Source organism: Pteropus alecto, unplaced genomic scaffold (genome assembly GCF_000325575.1).
Source record: "Pteropus alecto unplaced genomic scaffold, ASM32557v1 scaffold83, whole genome shotgun sequence".
NCBI lineage: Eukaryota > Metazoa > Chordata > Mammalia > Chiroptera > Pteropodidae > Pteropus > Pteropus alecto.
The window spans coordinates 61506-68012 of NW_006434704.1; positions in this window are offsets into that span (position 1 = coordinate 61506).

Here is a 6507-nt window from a genome sequence, read left to right on the forward strand (position 1 = left end):
AATGCTGGGGTGGAAATAACCTCCTGAGACATAGATGAATAATAGAATAAATTCACTAGACCTACAGGAGAATAGTTTATATATTTAGAATGAGAAAAATAGGAGTTTTTCAATAGTACTAAAAAGTTCAGATTTCTGGCCTTGGCCTCTTTCCTTCTCCTTTTAATCCTGGCATTGCAGGAGAAAAATCAGCACAAGAAGATTTCTGCCAAGATAGAAGCTCTGAATCAAAAGACACCTCCTCTGGCCAAGGCAATAGCTGCTTAGAAGTTGCAACTTGAAGATGATTACACCTTTTAGCAGTTCACCTGGAAGGCTGATGTGGTAGAAGCCTGAATAGGTATGATGTATAAAGGCCAGAGTCCTTGGGTTTGAGAAATGCTGATAAATTCCATTTATAGAATGGTTCCTGAGGCTTTCTCACTTATCTTACAAAGAGACATTCTCCCTTCTTCACACATCCCTAGCCTTTCATGACACAATTACAATTACACTAACATATGTGCAAACACATACACACACATGCACATAGAAACATGCTAAGAGGGCAACTAAATACCATTATTCCAGAGAAACTTTTTAGGAATTGGTGATTTCACACGTGATATTCGGAAAAATAAGGCCATGGCAAAACGTTCTAGGAAATTTATTTATTTTCTTATAATTTATGTCTAACATACAATTTTTCTTTTTTCTATGAAACACTCAGAAGTCCTTTTGGTCCTAGATCTCATTCAGTGACTTTTATCCTGCATAAGTCTAGCAAAGTAATCCATTAGTCTTCACTGTTCTTATATTCCAATGAATCACCAACTTTGAGACATAGGAGGCTCTCTTATGACCTATAGGACAAATTCCTTTTCTCTTTACCAAGTCTGATACAGGACCAACTATCTTTCCTACATTATTAATTATCTTTGCTTTTTAGCTGAAAAAGAAACAAGCCTGAAGACCAATGGCAATGGTGCAGACCTTGCTGCATTCCTCACTCTCTTGGCAAAGCAGGTGAGAGCAAGATTGTCTCTTTAATAATTGTTAATAGTCAGTGAGGTCCAAAACTCATATAAGACAAAAGCTGAACATGTAGGATTATTTCACTCCTAAATTTTGTGATCTTATTGTCTATAGGATTTAGAATATTGTTTATTTTTTCCTTCCTGATATTGATAATTGGGCAGTTTTCTCTCCTCTCTCTCTCTCCCTACTCTCTCTCATCAGTCTTGCAATAGGTGTACATTATTTTTATTAGAGAAACAGCTTTTGGCTTTCTAATTTTTCTGTGTCATACCCTTTGTATCCCATCCTTGGCTTCCTGTTCTTGTAACTACTTTTTTAGATTCCAAATATAAGTGATTTCATATAGCGTTTGCCTTTTTCTCTGACTTATTTCACTTAGCATAATACACTCAAGATTCATCCAAATTGTTGCAATATGGCAGGATTTCCTCTTTCTCATGCTCAATAAGAATGTTTCACGCTTAATATGAATATTTCATTGTATGTATGTATCTACCTGTATTGCATCTTTTTTTTATCTATTCATTTATTGATGGACACTTAGGCTGTTTCCATATTTTAGCTTTTATAAATAATGCTGCAATAAATATAGAAGTTCAGTGTCATTATATTTTAAATGTGTCTTAATAAATAATGTGTAGTGAGTATTGCTTCATTTATCAAATTTGATCATTTTATTGGAATAGCGATTCCATTTACATTTAAAGTAATTAATTCATAAGTTTTGACTTAAAGCTTTAATTTAATATCTGCCATCCCCCACCCAACCCCTATTTTTTGGCCAGAGATTGAAATGATTTAAGGCACAGTTTCAGTTTTTTTGAAAGCTAGCCTTTTCCAGTTTGCTCTCATACCTGGGGCCTTTCAGGAGTTTCAACTAAATCTCTTTCACTAGGATCACTCCTAATCGATGTGGACTGAACTAAGCACTGTGGAACTACAGAAAACTGATTAGCATTTTAGATCCTTAACTACTGTTTTCTGCTTGGCTTCTAGGACTTGTATCCTACACAGTTTAGGAACCTATAAATGCCTTGAGGGAAAAATATAAACAGAATATTGGACCTACACTTCTGCAGTTCTTTTTTCATGGCTTCTTAAATCCTCAATGGGTGCCTCAATTTCCCAGAACTTCAATTTTTGTCTCTTTAGCTCCATGAGATTTTCAAAATCTCTGATTAGCTGTTTTCTCCTCCTACCCTGTACAGTTTATACTTCAAAAGGAAAAGTAACAGAGAATATTACTTCTACTCTACTACTATTCCCTCCTCTATGGAATTTTAATCCCTTGAGTTATAGCTACCTGAGTTGCATTGTGATCTTTTTCACATGGCTGATTTTTTGTATTATTATCCAACAGTTCAGTTGTTCTCAAAGAAAGAATTTGTTCAATACAAGCCAAACTGTTAAAGCTGGAAGTGGAACATCCCTAATCTGATAACAGCATTTTTATAAAAATATCAATTGTATAACTAGCATCTGTAGGAGGTCTTTTGTTGGTTTGTGTACTTTCAAGATCTCTAGTAGTGCACTGCTACTAATTAGAACTCAAAATCTAATAAGTGATATAAAAGTGTCCAAGAAAGGATGTGAGCTATATGAAGAATTTAGTTTGATTTAGGAAATTTGAAATATCATATTATGTTCCAATATTTCCTTAATATTAATAATCCACCTAACCTAAAATCTAATTATAAAACATATGTCCACTGGAACTTAACCACGATTCTAATCCTGAACATTCACTTAATCTCTAAATTATATTTCTTTTTCTTTTGTCATCATTCTCTTTCCTAGTGCTTATCTTACCTCTGATAAAAATCTGGTGGAACTCAAGTGTGAATAATCTCTTGGAATATGTATTATTTCTCTATTTACTGCTTCTCTACGGGTCTTTCTCAGGACCACTGGATGTCAGTGTGCAGAGTTTCCAGCAAGAGAGACTGTCAAAGATAACTGATCTAAAGGACCAACTGGTGGCTTCTCAGCACAGGCAGACCAAAGCCATTGAGGAGCACCATACTGCCCTGTTGAGGCACTGGGATCAGCTTCTAGAAGCCTCTGCAGCCCACAAAGACAAATTGCTAGGGAAACAGCTATCCTTACAGAAGGTATATTTCAAAAAATTGATGAACCATGATAAGGCCTTGATTATCTGTATATTTACTAAGCCCTATTTGGATAATCTATACACATTTGAGTACTTTGAGAAGGATCAGGAAGACTTTCTTATTGAGCAAGAAGTTATTCATTTTTTTAGACTGATAGGACATATTTTAGACTGATTTGTCAATTATCCAGCTGTCTTGATATGAAAGCCAAGTACATGTAATGTAAGAGGCAGGTGAAACAAAAGGATGTAAGATCATAGTATATGGAAGACCTAAAACTGACAGGAAAAAAGGTCATCCTTGTGCTTTTCTCTAACTCGAATAAAAGGATAACTAAACAAGTAAAACTGTGTTCTCATCTTCTCTAGCCTAGAGACTTTGTGTTTGTCATTTAACACTTCTGAACCTTGATTCTTTCATTTGTGAAATTTTACCACCATCTCCTGCTGTTCTGTGTTATTACTGTTAAAAGAAATAATGGATCTGAAAATGCAGTTTGGACCACTAAGTTGTATATGGATATATGTGATTAAAACCTTTTCTTTTTCTAGTGATGGTTGCTAAAGTATTAGATGTTGATCATTAAAAAAAAATCAATAATGAAAGGAAGTCAGAGTGAGCAGTGAAGTTATTGAGGATTCCTATACCACAACAAGTATTTTACTTGACAACAAATTAAAATAGAGAGGGGAAATGGAAAACAATCATAGAAATAAAAGTCAGTTATTCTGGACCCTTAGTTAATTTCTACACCATGGTAGGACATGAGACCTACAATTTTAGGTGAAGAATTGAATCAATTAATGGGTAACTTTAAAAGTATATAAAATATATGTATAAAAATACTTTACATTCTGATTGTATTATATTATTTTCTGATTATAAAATCTTTGTAAAAAATTTAGTTGATCCTTAGTATTATGAAAATAATATGAAGTACTTTATGGTTTCCATGTTCTTTCTTTATAGAGTCCATATTAGTTTTCTCTGTGTTGATCTATCTTATCATATAAATTGCTGAAATGAGTACAGGGAAAATGTAATAGTGCACAATATTGTAATCTCCCTTCCACTGGGCAAATTATTTCCTCTCTAACCCTTATGTTTGGGGATGAACACTCATTTGTGTAAGATAAATCTCCTTGGAGTATAGTCAGCTGACCCAAAATCTATGATACATTTAAAATCTAAAAATATTTTTGATTACCTACTGTTTGGAACAATTCACGTTATTTTTGTCATTCAAAAATCCAGAGTCATTCAGAATATATGGATAACTAGAGAGAATATTTCAGAAATAATGATACAGTTTGGAGAGTAGGAAATATTTTAAGCAGTGGCTTCAGGCAAGAGATAAGCCCTAAACAGGGTTTAGAAGAAAGGTAGGAAAATAACTCAGTATAGACTGACATCAGAGAGGTATGGTCTGCAGAAGGACAGAAGAAAGAGGAGGTGGACAAAGGATGGGATAGATTTGCCTATATAACAAATGATTTGTTCATTTAACCATTTATTTATTCATTTGTTTAACACCTATTCTTACATGTTTACTATGTGCCAATAAAATTGAAACATGAACTTCAGAATAAGAAATCATGAAATTTTATCATTGAAAACAACCTTCGTCACTCTTGGAATCTTAGAGCTAAAATAACTCTAGAAGTCATTCAACCTTCTCATTTGCAGATGATGGAAAACTTGACCAGTTGCACCCAAAGAGAAAATGCTGGGATCAGGGCTAATACTTGAACTCACATGTACATCCACTTAATTATATCATTCCCATTGATTTTAGTTCTGCCTAGTTAGAGTGTTGGCTCTGAAATATTTAAAGGCGGTTATTATTTTTATCCTCAGTCTTCTCATCTCTTCTCTTCACTATGTTCTTCTTCCCTTCCTAATGGGAAAGATGAAGGTATCTTTTTCTTTCTCTGTAGGCTGAGGAACTATTCATGGAATTTGCACGCAAGGCTTCAGCTTTCAACCACTGGCATGAAAATGTTGAGGAAGACTATTGAATGAGATTCGTCAGCTGCAGAAGGACCATGAGGCCTTCTTGGCCTCCTTGGCCAGGGCCCAAGAAGACTTCAAGTTTTTGCTATCGCTAGACAGCAGATTAAGACCTTAAATGTGTCCTTCAGCCCTTATACCTGGTTAACAATGGAGAATCTGGAAGCACCTGCCTGACTTCATCAAGTAGCTTGAGGCACAGCAGAGACTTACCTTGGCTATAGTGGTCATAACCATTTAGATCATTATCCAAATTGGGGAACTTTTAAGAAAAAAAATCATTAATCAGAAAAGCAGTCATAAACTAGAAGTCTAAGAAAAAATTTGAATTATTTCATTGTAAATATAGCACTATGCCCCATAGTTTGGAAAGTTTCGTGCTTTGGGGTGTTGAGCAATGATTTAGAAAAGCAAACTTAAGTTCCAGGAGGAGTCTCTAAAAATGGGTTATAAAAAATTCATGAGGCCTATATATATCTTTACAGCCTATATATTTCCCTAGCCAAGGCATTCTCTATTTTATACACTCCTCTAAATTGTCTTTTCAATATGTTTATATTTATTTTTTGTCTACAATTATGTTCATTATATAAAGTTGTGGGAAGTTCTTAAAAGTTTAAAAGAGTAAAATTGCATCATAAAATCACCAATTTTAGATGGCAACTTTTATTACTACCTTTCTCTTTAAGGCTGATTTTAAGTAAAATTTCGCCTGGAAAAATTGAGAAAGGGAAGTATTTGCCTTTATTACTTGATTACTTGTTTTTGGACTTGGTCTTTGAGACATCTGTAAGTATTTATGGGAAGTGACATGAACTTTATTCACTTTTCAGAAATGAGAAGAGGCGGACTGGAAGAATTATGAGCACATAGGTACATGCCTCTTAAAGATAGGCTAGATTTGGGAAAGTTAAAATGTGCAGCTGAGCCTGGAAACCAGTTATTTTGCTGCAAAGAGAAGTGTTCAATGTGCACTGCACTTTCTGTGATTTGGGGTTTTAGGAACGGGAGCAGGAGCTGCAAAAGGAAGAGTCAAGACAGCTTAAGAACTTTGAGATGTGCCAGGAGTTTGAACAGAATGCCAGTGCCTTCCTTTGATGGATCTTGGAGATTAGATGTGCTCTGCTACCTCAAAACTTATGATCTCTATGCCACATACTCTATTTTATAAAAGGATGATGTATATAAATGAGGGGAGGATGAGGGACTTCTATAGTATGTGTGCTGTCCTAAAATCACCATCTTTTATTTGTGTTTTATACTTTCAATTAATTGCTTTCTGAATCAATCCTTGCAAAATTGAGAAATTTTTGCTTCCCATTGTGTATCCCTCAGTATTCTCTTCTTGATACTCTCACTTTTTTTCTTG